An 18,099-nucleotide genomic window follows, 5' to 3' on the forward strand; every position below is an offset into this window, starting at 1 on the left:
AGGGAATGCAGGAAAGAAAAGTTGTCCAGAAACAACAGTGCTGTGATAAAACAGAGTCCTAGTTCCCCTTGAAGGGAAATACATAGTAATCTGATGCAGCTCTTTGAGATATTCTGCAGGCACTAAGGCCCCCACCTGGGAAGAGAATGGTGGACTTTAAGAGCTGAGAGGGGAGAGAGAGGATGTGGAGAGCAGGTGGCTGTCCCCCTTCCCTATGACCCACTGAAACAGGAGGGTAGAGAGTGGGGCACAACCTTTAAAGTGTGACATAGTGGTGAAAAGTGAAAAGGGGAAGTGTTCATTGCTCAATCATATCCGACAGTTTGTGACACCATGGACTGTATCCCACCAGCTCTGTCCATAGAATTTTCCAGGCAAGAATAGTGGAATCAGTTGCCATTCCCTTCTCCAGGGTATCTTCCCAACCTAGAGGTCAAACCCAGGTCTCCTGCATTGCAGGTGAATTCTTAATCATCTGAGCCAACGGGGAAACCCAAAACTTGTATGTTGCTTGACAAACTGGTTCAGTTCAGTTCTGTTGCTCAGTCGTGTCCAGATCTCTGCGACCCCATGGACTGCAGCACTCCAGGCCTCCCTGTCCATCACCAACTCCCGGAGTTTACTCAAGCTCATGTCCATTGAGTCGGTGATGCCATCCAGCCATCTCATCCTCTGTCGTCCCCTTCTCCTTCCTGCCTTCATCTTTCCCACCATCAGGGTCTTTTCCAATGAGTCAGTTCTTCACATCAGGTGGCCAAAGTATTGGAGTTTCTGCTTCAGCATTAGTCCTTCCAGTGAATATTCAGGACACTAGTTTGATCTCCTTGCAGTCCAAGGGACTCTCAAGAGTCTTCTCCAACACTACAGTTCTAAAGCATCAATTCTTCAGCGCTCAACTCTTTTTATGGTCCAACTCTCATATCCATACATGACTACTGGAAAAACCATAGCTTTGACTATACAGACCTTTGTTGGCAATGTAATGTCTCTGCTTTTTAATATTCTATCTATGTTTGTCATAGTTTTTCTTCCAGGAGCAAGTGTCTTTTAATTTCATGGCTGCAGTCACCACTTGCAGTGATTTTGGAGCTGATCTTCATTTTGTAAATGTTGAGTTTTAAACCAGCAAACTGGTTAGAACCAACTAGTTCCAAGATGCAATGATTTGACTTCCAGTGGACCTTGAACCTCATGATATACTCCTTGTAATACATTTGCATAAGCTAAGTGACACACCCACCAGTGCTGCGATAGTTCCCAGGCCAACTGTCAAAGATTAAAGAAATCTCTGCACCTTCCCCCATAGTCCTTGGAATAATCCTACTGTTCTTTAGCCTTTGAAATTACCCAAACCCCAAAACTAGCCATGCCATATTTTGGGGTCTATCACCTTCTGAGATGGCCCACTTTCTGTCTCTGGAGTGTGTTTCTCTCTAAATAAATCCACCCCATTTTTAAAAAGATCTTTTTGATATGGGCCATTTTTTATGTCTTTATTGAATTTCTTACATTATCACTTCTGTTTTATGTTTTAATTTTTTTGGCCATGAGGCATGTGGGATCTTAGCTTCATGACCAGGAATTGAGTCCCAGTCTGAGTTTGACTGGCTCAAGTCCTAGAACATGGGTTCAAATCCCATTCTGAGCTGCACAGTTTCACTATGACCTACGACTCTAGGCCAGTCTTCCTCTGCCTCCAGTTGGTCACTGCCTCCTGAGCCACCCTCTGATTTTTGGCCTCCTAGTTTGGCAAGATTGAAGGCAGGAGGAGAAGGGGATGACAGAAGATGAGATGGTTGGATGGCATCACCGACTCAATGGACATGAGTTTCAGTAAACTCCAGGAGTTGGTGATGGACGGGGAGGCCTGGCGTGCTACAGTCCATGGGGTTGCAAAGAGTTGGACACGACTGAGCGACTGAACAACTCAGCAACAGCTTTGTTCCTCTCCTCCCTCTTCCCACCCTCTGCTCCCTCTGACTCTGGAAATAATTGCAAAGGATTATTGTGTTGGGACTTATATAATATGGACTGAAGTGCAGAACACACCTTACAGTTCGTCTCATTTTCCTCCCGTCACTGAAGCAAAGTGTTGAGAAGAGGAAGTCATTTTACAGTTGCTGCAGCTGCTGCTGAATTTAGATTGGAAAAACGATTTGCTTGAGCAAAGTGGTGATCAGATAAATCCCATGAATTTATTGCTTAAAAAAATGTGTCTGTTAGAGAGAGGGAGTGGCCGCCCTGATGTTGTGAGGGGGCAGGGCCGGGGGAAGGGGCGTTGACAGCCTCTGTGCACCAACCTCACAGAAGTGTTGGGCAAATAGGAATGATAAAGGCCTTTCAGCCCTTCAGCATCTGATAAAATCCTTCCCTTTTTCACAATTTCATTTAATCTTCACAGTGAGATGGGGAAGGTAGCCTAGGGGTGGTGTTACCTCCTGTTTATAAATAAGGAGAATGAGAAATGCTAAGCTAACAAGCAGAGGGTCCATCTCCAGCCTTTGAATCTATGTAAGCGCCTCCGCTCTTTGGATGATCCACTTAAGCGTATGTGGTCCCACTGATTTTCAGATGAGATTCACTCTTGGAAGAGAAGCAGGGAAAGACACTTGACATTTATCCTGTGATCATTTCGTGCTGGGGACAGGGAGCGGGGTGCTTATGTTAGCTTTCTGTAGGGGCTGGCTTACGATACAATGGGAAATGATCACAGTTGCTTTTGGTGGCCTGGGCTTCGCTTGGATGAAGTCTTTCTCCACTTTCTGAGCTGTATCCAGCCCATTCCTAGGAGACAGAAGCTCCATTGCTGCTGCTGTTTATTGAATCAGGGCTGGGCTTTGCCCTCTCGGGTCTGTGTCTCCACGGGCTTCTGCAGCTCCTGGTAGTACTGCAGCCACTCCCCCGTGGTGGGCCCTTCTCCTGCAGGCTCACTAGGACCTCCAGCCCCTGTGGAATCACTTCTAGGTATGTCCGAGAACACTCAGGAGTGTCCCATCTGGGCCTGCTGGGCCTTGTCTCCTGGGGTGTGAGCCCCTGGGTGTCCTTGAGCCCCGGGGCTTCCATGCTCAGCTGTTGCCTGTTCTGGGCAGCCTGTGCCCCATTGTTTTTCAGAATTTCAGCAACAGAGTTTCTCAGCTTCTTCCAGAACTCCTGGTCACCTCACGCATGGTGACAATGGCTGAGTCCTCGTGAGGATGATCTGTGATACCTGGTTGCTTGGCACACCCCCTTGAGGGATCCTAGGTATCACCTGGGACTCGGGGTCAGTCTGCCTCTCTGCAGATGACGGTGGCTGGTTACTGAGCCAAGCTCAGGGGCCTGGTCCCTTTTCCACTCTGGGTGAGGTCTCTCTGTCCTATAATAACTGATAGGGGAGTGTCAGTTGCTTACATCCCTCCCCCAATACCACACTGTGAGTCACTGATAAAAAGCAGTGGGCCATTGATTACCCACATTATGCCAGCCGGGGCACTGGGAACTTTGTGCATGTTATCTTTTTAATTCCCAGAACCACCTGAGACCACACAACTTACTGTGCATGGGTTCAGAGGTCAGGGTGTGTCGGCCGCAAGGGTTGTCTAGAGAAGTGACTGCACATTTCAGCGCCTTTATCCTTCATCTACTGAATGAGCCATTAGACCATATGCTGTTTAAAATCCTGACATGAAAACTCACCTTTGTTACCTTTCTGAGGAACATCTCTGACCTCACAAAAGTCAAACTTAAGCCCTCAAAAGACACAGAGCTGACCGTATAATAGAAACCTGCCTGATTCCTCTGTCCATGGGATTCTCCAGGCAAGAATACTGGGGTGGGTTGCCATTCCCTTCTCCAGTGGATCTTCCTGACCCAGGGATCTAACCTGGGTCTCCCGCATTGCAGGCAGATACCCTACCGTCTGAGCCACCAGGAAATCTTCAACACCTGATATCTACATACCATTATTTGTTGTTCAGTAGCTAAGTTGTGTCCAACTCTTCGCAACCCCGTGGACTGCAGCACGCCAGGCTTCCCTGTCCATGGTTACATCAGTGGGTTGTTATTCTGAGGAGGGAGTCGTTAAAAACTATCTATTATGACTGTTTTTTAATTTCAAGTGACAGAAAGCTCACGTCAAGGCTATACTTCTGCAATCATAACCGGATTTGGGAGGTGGCTCTGATCCACTTGGACAGAGCACCAACTTAGCCTCGAGCATCCGGGGCTGGAGTGTAATTGAAATTTACCAGCTCTGTGTCTCTAGGCAAGGAATCTTTGAGCATCAGGTTTCTCAACTGTAAAAATAAGAATTGCAGGATTCATCATGAGGGGGCTTTATGCGGTCCAACGAACGTGACAGGACGTCACACGTTTGTAACTGCTTGTGCTACATAAGAGTTAGTATAACTCTTATTTGACTGCTTCTATTTATGTAAAACCTTAGCATCAATGCTTGTCAGCTCTGGAATGAGCTTAGGGAAGGCAATTGCTGACTCTGCCTATGGGCCTCTGTTCACCACTCTGACACTGCTCTACTCTCCCCAAATGTAGTCTAATTTTCCAAATAGTCTCCAGGGGGAAAATGTCCGTGTTTCTCCTTTGTGCTTGCATTTCATACCACAGCAGTGGCCTTTTTCCTCACAGATGATCCGTAGTTTTAGTTCTGCAGGGCTTCTCTGTTAACTCAGTTGGTAAAGAATCAGCCTGCAATGCAGAAAACCCCAGTTTGATTCCTGGGTCAGGAAGATCTGCTGGAGAAAGGATAGGCTACCCACTCCAGTATTCTTGGGTAAAGAATATGCTGGTAAAGAATCTGCCTGCAATGTGGGAGACCTGGGTTCAGTCCCTGGGTTGGAAAGATCCCTTGGAGAAGGGAAAGGCTACCCACTCAGTGTTCTGGCCTAGAGAATTCTATGTCCACGGGTTTGCAAAGAGTTGGACACGACTGAGTGACTTTCTCTTCACTTTAGATTTTGGTAATCTGAGTGTTCTGAAATCTCCAAGAGGGGCAGGTGGGCTGGGATGTGGCAGGAAAGGCAAAGTTCCTTCCTGGAAATGTGAGGATCTGGGTTCCGTCCAGGGTTTTTCTACCGTGAGCTGTTGGACCCCAGGAAAGTCCGCCAATCAATTCAGCCTCATTTTGATAATTTATGCAGAGAAAAATTTCAGCCTCATCTTCTACAGAGGATTTTTGAGAGGATGAAAGCATTAGCATTCCCATTATATATCACCAAATATGTAGAGAATACTTTGCAGGTGGGAGTGAGGTGCCGAGCCATGTGCCGAGGATAAATCAGCTAACTGGATGTGCAGGAAGCCAGCGTATGTGCGAGGTCCATTTGGGCCTCAGGAGGGAGGCTGGGGGGGCCTCACCTGGTGGGCCTTGAACACTCTGGCTAATATGGGTGTTTTCCATATGGAGGCAGTATGTCAGGTGGGAAGATGGGGAGGGTTCAGGGGAAGATGGGCACCCCTGAGGGGTCACACTGACTGCTCCTCTCTGGTTTCCCCTCCTACTTGGGGTGGCCCCATCAAGAGAAGCTGCAAGTCCACCACCAGCCCATCACAGCCGCTCCCTGTAGGGCTCGTGGACAAGTGTGTAGGATCAAGAATTCAGGTGGTGATGAAGAGTGATAGAGAGACTGTTGGCACCCTGCTGGAATGGGATGACTTTGTCAATATGGTACTGGAGGATGTCCCTGAATTTGAAGTCACACCAGAAGGAAGAAGAATGGCTAAATTAGACCAAATCTTGTGAAATGGAAACGGTATAACAGCGCTGGTTCCTGGTGGAGAAGGACCTGAAGTGTGAATGGATTTCCTTGACTTAGGCTAGATCCTGTTTTGCCTTATGGGGACAACAAAATGGAAATTGTTTTAACCTTTCAGTGTTTGTATTCTATGAAGCCAAGTTTCACATTGAAAGGAAATGCTTTGAGGATGCCCTGTTCATGCCCGTTTTTGTAAGTTAATCATGATTATTTTGGAAAAAGAACAGTTTTTTTTCAAAAAGGTATTTTTGTTAAAGAAAAAAAGAAAAAGAAGCTGAAAGGAGGTGATAGAAGGAGGGTGGGGTGGGCACCCAGTGATGGGACAATTAGAGAGTGGACATGTGACAAGGGTGTTCATCTTGAGGGCCCTGACTGGCACACGGCAGCATTCCCAGGGCTGGTGACTTACCTGTACAGGTAGTAAAGGAATTCCCTCGTGGGGCCTTGCAAATCATTCTTTTAATCCAGTTTCCCAGGAGCAAGCGGAGTATTTTGGAATAATCTTCTCCCTGGAAGTGGTGTCATCCCAGCTCCTGGGTAAGTCCTGCACTTTATGCCTTCACCAACAGTCTCGAGGAGGTCTCCGTCCCTCTGCAGCTCTGAATCAGCCCCTGTTCCCCTGACGGCTTTGCTGGAGCGGGGCTTTGGGTGAGGGCTAATTAGATAATGCCTGTGAAGCACTTGGAGTTCCTTGGAGACGGTGCCTTTCGATGTATTATTAATAGTGGTGAGCACAGTGTTTCCAAACAAAGACGTGCCTACTTAAATACCCAGGGCAGCGGGAGAGAGGGCAGAGGGGAGGCCTGGAGAGCAGACCCAGCAGAGAGAGCCGGTCCTTGGGGAAGGCCTGCAGTCCCGTCACGGGATCTTCAAGGTGGGGATGGAGGGCAGGGACTGTGAGTATGAAATGGAAAGTCTCAGGGCAGTACTTGTGTAGATGTGAGAAGGGCCCTGGTCCGTGATGGGGTACAAGAAGAGAAATTGGCAAGCCTGGCCAGGCCATGCCCTCTGGGGCTGGTCTCCCATTGAGGAGATGTACCGACTTTCCTTTGCTTTGTGGCTCACCTGGGCTTCTCTTGGGCTTCCCTGGTGGCTCAGACGGTAAAGCGTCTGCCTGCAATGCGGGAGACCCAGGTTCGATCCCTGGGTTGGGAGGACCCCCTGGCGAGGGAAATGGCAACCCAGTTCAGTATTCTTGCCTGGGAAATCCCACGGATAGGGAGCCTGGCCAGTTACAGTCCATGGGGTCACAAAGAGTCGGACATGACTGAGCAGCTTCAGTTTCAGTTTCAGGGCTTCCGTGGTGGGTCAGATGGTAAAGAACCTGCCTGCAATGCAGGAGACTCAGCCTTGATCCCTGGGTCAGGAAGATACCCTCAAGAAGGGAATGGCAAACTATTCCCGTATTCTTGCCTGGAAAATTCCATGAACAGAGGAGCCTGGTGGGCTAGAGTCCGTGGGGTTGCATGGTCGGGCGCAACTGAGCAACTAACACACACCAGCTTCCAGGAGCACTGCCTGGGATGGCATTTCCCTGAGAGAGCTCCCTCAGCTTTAGCTGGCTCTGTTTCCTAAGAAATTAACCCGGGTTAACCCTTGCTCCTCCCAAAGATTGGGGGGGCGCCCCATGCAGATTTCAGTATCAAATGGCTGGATCATTAAAGGACTAATTTGAGGAGGCCTAATTCTATGTTAGGGGTTGTGACTCCCATCCCGCTGGAGGATCTAGCTCTGAGAACTCACCCCTCTATCACTGGTGACCCTTGTAGCTGCTCGCATGGGTAGGTATCCAGGGTACTTCCAAAAGACATACTGAAGTCTGTTATGGGCTAGGGGTTTGTCTCCCCTGAAAATTCTTATGCTGAAGACTTAATGAAACTGTTTACTTCAGACTGTGACTTGAACCCAGCCAAAACCCAGGATACCTGGTTTCGGTACCTAATGAAGATCAGATTTCTTGATGTCTCATTGCAGTAAGAATTTGGTGAGAGACAAAATGATAGGTAAGAAGTGGATTTATCCAGATTCAGAGAAGAGCACACTCCACAGAATGTGGGCCATGTGGTGTGGATAGTTTTTATAGCCTGGGTAATTTCATATGCCAATGAGTGGGAGGATTATTCCATCTATTTGGGGGGAAGAGGTGGAGATTTCCAGGAATTGGGCCACCACCCACTCCTTGGTCTTTTGACCAAGTCATGGCACCTCTGGGTGTGTCATCTAGCTTGCTGATTGAGGATCAAGGTCTAGTCTTGTCTGCCATCTTGATCCCATTTGATTCTAATCGGTTTATGTTGTGTCCTTGGGACTATGTCATTATTTCAGAAGTTGTGCCCAGCTCCCTTCCCTCCTGTTTCACTTACTCTCCCAGTGGGATGGTGTTTTGGTTAGCATTAGGTGAGGCATGAAGGTGGGGCTTTTGTTACCAAACAGAAGTTCCAATGACTGATGCACAACAAGGCCAAATAAACCGAGCTGTTGGAGTTTGGAGCAGAGAAAGGCTTATTGCAGGGCCAAGCAAGGAGAACAGGTGGCTCGTGCTCAAAACCCTCAAACTCTCCAGTGGCTTTTGGGGAAAAGGTTTTGTAGGTAAAATTTGGAGTGAGGGCTGAAGGGTGTGTGACTCTGTTCTTATTGGTTGGTGGTGAGTAACAGGGCAGTGCTCCAGGAACCTTGCCCTCAGCCTGAAGTCACCATCCTTCACTTGGGTGGGGACTTCAGTTCCTTAGGAAGAACTCAAAGATATCATTATGTATATTTCTTAGGAGGAACCAGGACCTTGCCCCAAGGCTGCACTATTGTTTCTTGACTGTTCCTTTCTTGCTTCTGCATCTCCTCCCTTCCCTGATTAGCAGTTGTTTGAATCTGCCCTTTGGCAGTCTGGGAAGGTCAAGGAGGCTGAGAGAAGCCTGTTTCCTTACAAAGTAGAAAGAGGGAACACGCAAAGAACGTGTATCCGGGAGGGCCACACAAGGTCCTGCTCCCTTTCAACCTTCCTTGGAAACCAGATTGTTGTAGATTAATTAGTTAGGATGAAGTCACGCTAAAGTGGGGGTGGGCTCCTGGTCCAATGTAACTGGTATCCCTATAAGAAAAGGAGAGACATGGACACACAGAGGGAAGATGACTCGAAGACCTCAGGGAGAACACCACATGAAGAGAGAGGAAGGGATGGAATGATGCATTTCCAGCAAGGAAATGGCAACTCACTCCAGTATTTTTGCCTGGACAGAGGAGCCTGGCAGGCTACAGTCCATGCGGTGGCAAAGAGTCAGACACGACTGAGCAACTAGATAACAACAACAGTCACAGCAGCAACCTACCAGCCAAGGGGTGCTGAGCATCGCTGGCCGCACCATAGAAGCTGGGAGAAAGACACAGAACCCATTTTCCCCTCCCACAGTCACAGAGACTACAGCCCTGCCCACATGGTAACTTCAGACTTCTCCTCTGCAGAACTTTGAGAGAATGAATTTCTGCTGCTTTGGGACTACCCTGCTGGTCCAGTCTTTAGGACTCCACACTCCCAATGCAGGGGGTCCGGGTTCAACCCCTGGTCAGGGACCTAGAGCCCGCATACTGCAATTAGAGATTCTGCACGCCACCGCAAAGACCCAGGATCTTTGTGCTGCGACTAACGTCCAGTGCAGCCGAAATAAAAAATAGATAAGTAACAATTTTAAATTTCTGTTTTTAAGCACCTGGTGTAGGGACTTTTTCACAGCAGCCCCAGGAAATTAATACTTTAGGGTCCAGGGGTGTTCAGATGCTCTTTCAAACTGACCACAAACACCTCGGTCGCCTTAGAAAGCTAGCCAAGCCCAGGAGGCCTCCGCTCTCTTTGTGTCTCTATTTTGGGAAGTCTGTACACACGGGCTCCTAGGTTCACTCATTGAGGACAGGCCTTCTGCTGCCAAGTTCTCACACAAAATGTTCCAAGACACAAAAGGGCTTAGAAACCCAGAGGCTGGAGCCAGTAGAAAAAAAGCAAAGCTGTCTTCCTGTTTAGCCAAAGGACAGGCGTCTCTGAATACCAAAAATCACACATCATTATTTATCCTCATGAATCATCAGGTGACACTATATTAGCGGACACCCCACCCCATCATAGGTCAGTCCCATTAGTTACCAGGGGGAGATGGGCAGGTTTCGTATAGGTTAGTAAAACCCCAATGCATCAGATGATCTGGCGCATTCTGGCACTGAAACTTCTTTGCTGTGCCTGTCAGGCACCCTCTGGTCTCAAGGGGTGGACAGCAGACAACTGCCAGGGTCCCGCTTCTCCCTCATGCCTCCGCCCCCACAGTTGCAGATCACAGGGCTTTTCAACAGCTGCCTAACCACCAGTGCCCTGTTCCTGCTCCTGGGTGGGGATGGTGCATGGGGTAAGCTGGGCCGCAGACAGCTGGCACTATCTCGTGCCGGATCATGTTTCAGAAGATGTGTAAACCTCCAGCAACCTCAAGACCAGAATCTACCTCTAGGATGCTCCCTCACAATAGCACCCTGAGGTTTTGCCTTCGGGGAATTCCACCCCCCTCCCCTCCACAATCCTTGCTTCCCTGGGAGCGGCTGATGCCATTTGTTCTTGTTTGCTCAATAACGCGTGTCTGACTCTTTGCGACCCCATGGGCTGCAGCACGCCAGGCCTCCCAGTCCTTCACTATCTCCCTGAGCTGGCTCAAACTCATGTCCATCGAGTCAGTGATGTCATCCAACCATCTCATCCTCTGTCACCCTCTTCTACCCTCAAACTTTCTCAGCATCAGGATCTTTTCCAATGAGTCAGCTCTTCGAAGCAGGTGGCTGAAGTATTGGAGCTTCAGCTTCAGCATCAGCGCTTTCAATGAAAGCACTCAGAATTGATTTCTGGTTTGATCTCCTTAGGGAGATCAAAGAGTCCAAGGGAGTCTCAAGAGTCTTTTCCAGCACCACATTTCAAAAGCATCATTTCTTCAGCCTTCTTTATGGTACAGGTCTCACATCCATACATGCTACTGGAAAAAACATAGCTTTGACTAGACGGACTTTTGTTGGCAAAGTAATGTCTCTGGATTTTAATATTCTGTCTAGGTTTGTCCTAGCTTTTCTTCCAGGGAAGAAGTGTCTTTTAATTTCATGGCTACGTTCACTGTCCGAAGTGATTTTGGAGCCCAAGAAAATAAAGTCTGTCACTATTTTCACCATTAACACAAGAAATAAAGCCTTCTTCATTTGTGTCAGTTAAGCTGCCCAGTTGACTCAAACCAAAGTTTTTTTGCCTCCAAATATTGAAGAGCCAATAGTTTAGGTGGGGAGGAGATACAGAAACTTGTGTGGGAATGATTAATTTTTAAGTTTGGGCTGCTGAAGGCAGAATGGTCTCAGCTCATGGCTCCTGGTTATTAAAAAAATGTTCTCAGGGCCTGTGGGTGCTAGTATAAACCAGTCCCTATGTTAAAAACAAAACATGATTATTAATTAGTGCAGATAGATTAGAATTTTATTTAGAACAGGAAGCCTGCATAGGTTTTTGCATTTAAAGTGTTGATTAGAGGCATGAGTAGGGTGGGAAGATTTAAGGGTAGGCTAATTAATTGGGCAAAATAATTCGTGAGGCCTGGAGGAGGGCGTGGCAACCCACTCCAGTATTCTTGCCTGGAGCAACTGAGCACAGCACAGCAGCACTGTGGGCGAGGCCTAGGTACTGAGGGAGATGGATAAGAAATGGCTCTTAGGACAAAGGGAAAATAATGACTTTCATGGGTATGTCACTTAAGCTGAAGCTCCAATGCTTTGGCGCCCTGATGCAAAGAGCTAACTTGTTGGAAAAGACCCTGATTCCGGGAAAGAGTAAAGGCAAAAGGAGAAGAGGTCGGCAGAGGATGAGATGGTTAGATAACATCACTAACTCAACAGACATGAGTGTGAGTACACTCTGGAAGATAATGGAGGACAGAGGAGTCTGCCATGTCCATAGGGTTGCAAAGAGCAATTTAGTGACTGAACAACAAATGGAGTGATGAACTTGGCTTTAGGCTATCAGCCTTGGGACATTCTGGTTTCTCTTTCCATGCATCATTATTTCAATTAATCCCTACGATAACTCTATCACTTGGGTTCTATTTTGTATGGTTTGTAAGGTATGAGCCGAGTCAATTTAGTGGGTAAGCCTTCTAGGGAGACTTCCCGTCACCAGCATGACTAGGAAGCTGAAAATGCCACCCAGAGTTTCCAATGAGTTTTATTGGTGGAAATTAAGACACCTTAATCTGTCAGTGCAGGGGACACAGGAGACTTGGGTTTGATCCCTGGGTCAGGAAGACCCCCTAGAAAAGGAAATGGCAATTCACTTCAGTATTCCTGCTTGGAGAATCCCATGGACAGAGGAGCCTGGTGGGCTACAGTCCATGGGGTCACGAAGAGTTAGACATGACTGCGCACACACGCAGTATGGCATGACTTCCATCATAATCCTGTACTGTGATTGGTGACTGGTTGACCTGCAGTTTCCCCAGAGACATATAAGAAACAATGGAAAACAAGGGAAGGACTTCCCTGGTGGTTTCAGTAGTTGGGACTTCGTGCATTCCTGTCTAGAATGTGGGTCCAATCCCTGGTCCAGGAACTAAGATCCCATCATCCATGTGGGGTGGCTGGCGGAATAAAAAAAGAAACAAGGGATGAGGCTGTGGAGGTATCCTGAGCAGGTAAGAGAAGAGAGAGTCGGGGAGATGGGGAGACGCCCAGCACTAGGGTATATGGGGTGGGGAGGTAGGAACCCATCTCATCTGTCAAGGAGCAGGGCTGAGACAGGGAGGAAAGCTGATCTGCTTTCTGCCATCAGCTTAGTGACCAGGGCTGGCCTGTGTGGCTGTAACGTCAGTGAGCTAAGGGCACTTAAGGGCTCAGATGATGGAGGTAGCTGTGCCCTGAAAACAGCACCTGTGTGCCCGAGGCTTCTCTGCAGGGGCAGCGGGATCAGCCTTCCTGCTTCGTGTCCTTGGGTAGCTCAGCATGGGCTGCATCTTTGCACACTTTTCCTGGACTGATGGAGCTCTTCAGGAGGGTAAGGGAGAGTATTCCGAAGTGGGAACCTTGGGAAGGCCCGTTACACCCAAGGGGGCCAGGTTGGGCATGCTACTTGGGCTTTAGCTGCTGTTGCTGCTAAGTTGCTTCAGTCGTGTCCAACTCTTCGCGACCCCATGGACTGCAGCCTACCAGGCTCCTCTGTCCATTGGATTTTCCAGGCAAGAGTACTGGAGTGGGTTGCCATTACCTTCCCTGACCTAGGCTTTAGGCTGATCCTGAAAACGGCATGTGAAGAAGGCCTAGCTCTCCATTCATCAATCACTCATTCTAACGTGAAGGGGTGGGGGCTGCTGAATGTTTATTAAACAAACAAACCAGTTTCCTGGTTGCATAAAAAGAAACTTTGGCATGCTGTGTAAATACTTCAGTCTTTATAGGAATATGCAGTGTTGATGTAACAACCCAGTTTATCTCCCCCCACCCCAGGATAACCACAAACTTATTTTGAAGTGGGAAGTGGGCACTTGGTATCTTGAGCTCCATAACTTGAAGTCACTTAGGAGGCTTCTCGTGAATGTAACAAAAATGGATGCCCATGGCCTGGAATTGAATGTTACAATGCAGTGGAAAGGGCAGAAGAATAAGATCTTGGTGCTTAACTAGATTCTGCCACTAACAAGCTGTCTCAAAGGACCGTCCATTTAAGACCCAGCTAGGGGTTTAGCGGAGTGGTAAAAAATCTGCTTGCCAATGCAGGAGAAATAAGAGACTCAAGTTTGATCCCTAGGTCAAGAAGATCCCCTGTGGGAGGGCATGGCTACTCACTTCAGTATGCTTGCCTGGAGAATCCCATTGACTGAAGAGCCTAGTGGGCTTCAGCTTATGAGGTCACACAGAATTGGACATGACTGAGCATGCGTGCGTGTTATGCCTCAGGAAGGGAATTACTCTTAGAAATTCTCTTAGAGGAACTGTTCTGTAAACTCCGGGCAAATTCCCTTGTATTTTGTTGGGCTGATCTGTGTCATGTATCATGAGTTGAGGAGGAGGGTAAAACCCTTGTGACTGGTTTAGATACATCAAGACCCACTTCCAAAGCTAGACGAGTAGTTATTTTTCCTCAAGTCACATTGGCTACATGATGAAGAACAAAATCAGGGCTCCACCAGCAAAGAGGAAGCAGGGACACGGATATTGGGTGGGCCACCAACAATATCCACTAAAATGAGGCTAACTAACTTGCCTGAGATTGATTTTGGGCAAATTAGCCTTGTTCTTAACCACTGTACCATGTTCGCTCCATCTCAAACATTCCACACGTCTAAATCAATTAGAAGCATTTCAGCCAGCATAAGAAGAGACTGGAAATAAATGCTGTTCTAATCCCCAGACACATTTAACTTCTTTAGATAGCCATTTTGCTAAGTACCAGTGAATGCTGAAGAATATTTTGGCATAAGATATTTGATTGTCAGTTTATGAGTGGGATATTTCAGTTTCAAAGTTCCAGATCTCTTTCTGAGTCCAAAATATGCAAGTGTACAGGATTTCCTTCCAAACAAGTCATAAAATCAAATAGTTTATCCATAATAAAAGCTGGGGAAATGAGACATTTATCTTCCCCTGAGCTCTTTTTTTTTTTTTTTTTTCTTTTAAAGACAAACTTTCTGATTTGACCTTAAATTGGGAAAGAGAATCAGAACCTATATATGAGTTTGGTAGTTACTACTTTCAACAACAGCACAAACTGACTAAAATAATAAATGGAATATGCTGACTTGCATCTACTGAAAAACCCAGAGCTAAGCCAGCTTCCTTTAGCTCAGTCATGTCACTAAAGATTCTGTTCATTTCTTCATCTCCTATCTGTCTTCTGGGGCTATGCCCATCTCAAAGGGAGCTCACCTCAGGATCACAGGATGGCTGCCCATAACTCGTGGATGACATGCTTCCCTCTTACTATCCGGGGACAACTGGTACATTCTCGCAAATTCCCAGCAATGTCTCCTTGAAGCTCATTGGTCTGAATCAATCTGTGTGGCCAGGGGAAAGGAATGGGCTGATTCCTTTCCCCAGCATCATCTACCTCACCTCTAGAGTTGATCCCAGTGGCCAACCCAGACCCGGGGCCTCTAGGAAAAGGAAGGAGAAACGGTGCTGGGAATGTCACCCACAAAGGTCAATGGCATTAGCTTACACTTTGCCTCCATTGATCAGCAATTCCTCACGGACTTCCCAGAAACAATGCGCACGATGGCAAGAGGAGGAGGTAGGCAGAGAGCAGGGAGAAAGAGAACAATCATCAAATTGTAGGCACAGTTTGTTGGAATTTAGCAAGAGTTCTCTGGCCAACCCAAAGTGTCCGTGGGTGGAAAGTTAAAAATCGTGTCCTGACAAGGCTTGCTGAGTCATCCCCACCCCGAAGCCTCCTCTCTCCTCCCCACTGATTGGGCATTCTCTGTAGTCCTCCAGGCTCCTAAGTCCATGGAATTCTCCAGGCCAGAATACTGGAGTGGGTTGCCATGCCCTCCTCCAGGGGATCTTCCCAACCCAGGGATCGAACCCAGGTCTCCTGCACTGCAGAAAGATTCTTTACCATCTGAGCCTCCAGGGAAGCCCTCTGAAGGCCTCAGACTCAGTTTAATCTTTCCCGGGTTTATCCGAAGCTCTAGTCACTGGCTCCTCCGTCCCCGCACAGTGAGGGGTGGCTCCTCCCTGAAACACTGTCTTTGGAAGAGCCCCCGCCTTGAGGAGACTTGGTCCTCAGCAGTGAGGGGCCTGGCCTGGGGACAGAGACATGAATCCCTGAGGGTCTGCCGCTGTTTTGTTCCTGAGTTCTTCATTCAGCCTCATCCATCCATTCATCTTGCAGCTGTTCAGTCACTAAGTCATGTCCAGCTCTTTGTGACCCCATGGACTGCAGCAAGGTTCCCTGTCCTTCACCATCTCCCGGACTTTGCTCAAAGTCACGTCCATTGTCGTGCTGTCTAACCATCTTAGCCTCTGTCGCCTCTTCTTATCTTTCCCACCATCAGTGTCTTTTGCAATGAGTCAGACACCCATCTTACAAGTACTTAATGAGTGCCTGACATGTACCAGTCATTATTCTATGACTGGGTTTACAGAATTAAATAAAACTCTTAATGTTTCTATCACATGAAGTTTTCCATGTGGAGCAGATTGAAATTTAAAAAAATTATTTGACAAAATTAAAAAAATGATAAACATGACGTAGAAAAATAAAATAGGAGAAAGGTGAAGAATGTGCATAGGGGGTTGTTGCTTTGATCAGGGGATGAGAGAGGTTCTCTCTGAGGAAGGACCAATACATAGTAACTAGTGGTGTTCAGGACCTGGGGAATCCTTTAATAATTAATTCGTTAACTGGTTCGCTCAACCCAAAATTAGGGGTGTGCATGCTTAGTCCCGTCTTCTCTGTCCATGGGATTCTCCAGGCAAGAATACAGCAGTGGATCGTCGTGCCCTTCTCCAGGGGATCTTCCTGACCCAGGGATTGAACCCTCATCTCTTACGCCTCCTGCATTTACCGTGAGACCACCTGGGATCTTTACTCTTTCCCCAGAATTAGGACTGTTCAGTTCAACCCAGATTGAGCGCAAACTCTGGTCTCCAGCAGAGGGATTAAACAAGCCATTCTACCTTAAAACTGAAAGGGTAAAACTGCAGAGGAGAAGGTATATAAATACTAATGTGCTTTGAAGTCTTTGTATATTTACAGTTCGCTTTATGACTGGAGAGGTGGTCCTTAGGGTTCATCTGACCGTTTGCCAATGAGCATTTCCCCCAAATGGGACCTTGTGGACTCTCATCCCCTCCCTGTGGGCTAGTTAGTGGAGTCCGTGTGGATCCAGGGAATGAAAGCACCAGTTTGACCCAAGCATTCTTTGACCTACATGTTTATGTGGGGATTAAGTGTAGAATGAGTTGTCACTGAAAATATGTGCTTTGTGTATTTAGAAGATAAGTATTTTTTTATTGCTAATTAGTGTTGGACTCATACACATTTGTCATGTTGGGATGTCAGATTCATTTGTCCTTTCAAACCCACTGCCTTAATTAATCTTTCTCCAGCTACTCTGCGTTGCAGCCTGGCCGTAACTCAGACTGCTAGGCTCTGTGGGAATGGGGTTTCTACTTAGAAACTGTTGAAATTTAAAGCAAAATCCAGAGTTTGAACCTTGTTGAAAAAACATCCTTTGGTAAATTCGAGAGCTGGTCTCTCCATGATGAACCCACACGAGGAGGCAGTGGGTGAGTACTGTACTGGTCAACCTTTCCTAAGTCTTGGCCCGGGTGTCATTTTTTTCTGTGAAGCATTTCCTGAATGCACCCTCTCTCCCTAAGAGCTGGACAACACTCCCTCCTTTGTGCCCAGGTAAGATTTTACACTCAGGTATCAGGGTGCCTCTGATATTTAAAATTTTGGTTTTTTGGCCATGCCATGCAGCTTGTGGGAGCTTTTTTAAAATTTCTATTTAATTTATTGATTTTTGGCTGCACTGTGTCTTTATTGCTGTGCGCAGGCTTTCTCTAGTTGCAACACTTGGGCTTCTCACCGCTGTGGCTTGTCTTGTTGCACAGCATGGGCCCAAGGGCCTTCCATAGTCGTGGCGTGTGGGCTCAGTTGCGTGGGATCTTCCTGGACCAGGGACCAAACCTGTGTCCTCTGCACTGGCATGCATAGTCTTAACTACTGGACCTCTGTTTTGATTTTAATGCAAATGCTTATTCATCTATCTACCTCATACCAGCTTTCTCCCCCAGCTCAGACTCTTGAAAACAGAAGGGCACCTCATTTGTATATGTGCCCTCGACACTCACTATCTTGCCTGGCAAGATGCTCTTTGTAAAATGGCACAGAAGACTAATTCTTTAAGCACAAGTTATTCTTTAAGCAGATAAATCTCACCTGACTCATATAACTGTTAAGACAAGTAGAACTGGAACCCATTGTTTAGGAAAAACCTAATTGATGATAAATTTTGAGAAAATTCTGTCATTGAGTTTTTTCTTTTCTTTCTGAAGAGTGAGAAAGACTGTCATTGTTCAATTTTAATAGCAGAACATCTTTTGGAACATTGATATTATCAGTACCCCCTGATAATACATTTGAGAAGTATTGCCTCAATGAATAAGTATTCCAGTATAAATAATATTCTAATCTTAAAAATAATAATGAAAACAATGATGACATTTGTATATTGTTTCATGATATAGGAGCTATCACGTCTAGTCTGTTGTTTGACCTTGATGAGTCAGAGGCAATTATTTTAACTGTTATTGTTTTTAGTTGCTCAGTCGTGTCCAACTCTTTTGC

General features: G+C 47.0%; 1 pseudogene; it reads left to right on the top strand.

Moving 5' to 3' along the window:
* Positions 1–5,380: 5,380 nt before the first annotated feature.
* LOC114109587 (U6 snRNA-associated Sm-like protein LSm5) lies at positions 5,381–5,791 on the top strand (annotated as a pseudogene).
* Positions 5,792–18,099: the final 12,308 nt, after the last annotated feature.

Source organism: Ovis aries, chromosome 20 (genome assembly GCF_016772045.2).
Source record: "Ovis aries strain OAR_USU_Benz2616 breed Rambouillet chromosome 20, ARS-UI_Ramb_v3.0, whole genome shotgun sequence".
Classification (NCBI taxonomy): Eukaryota; Metazoa; Chordata; class Mammalia; order Artiodactyla; family Bovidae; genus Ovis; species Ovis aries.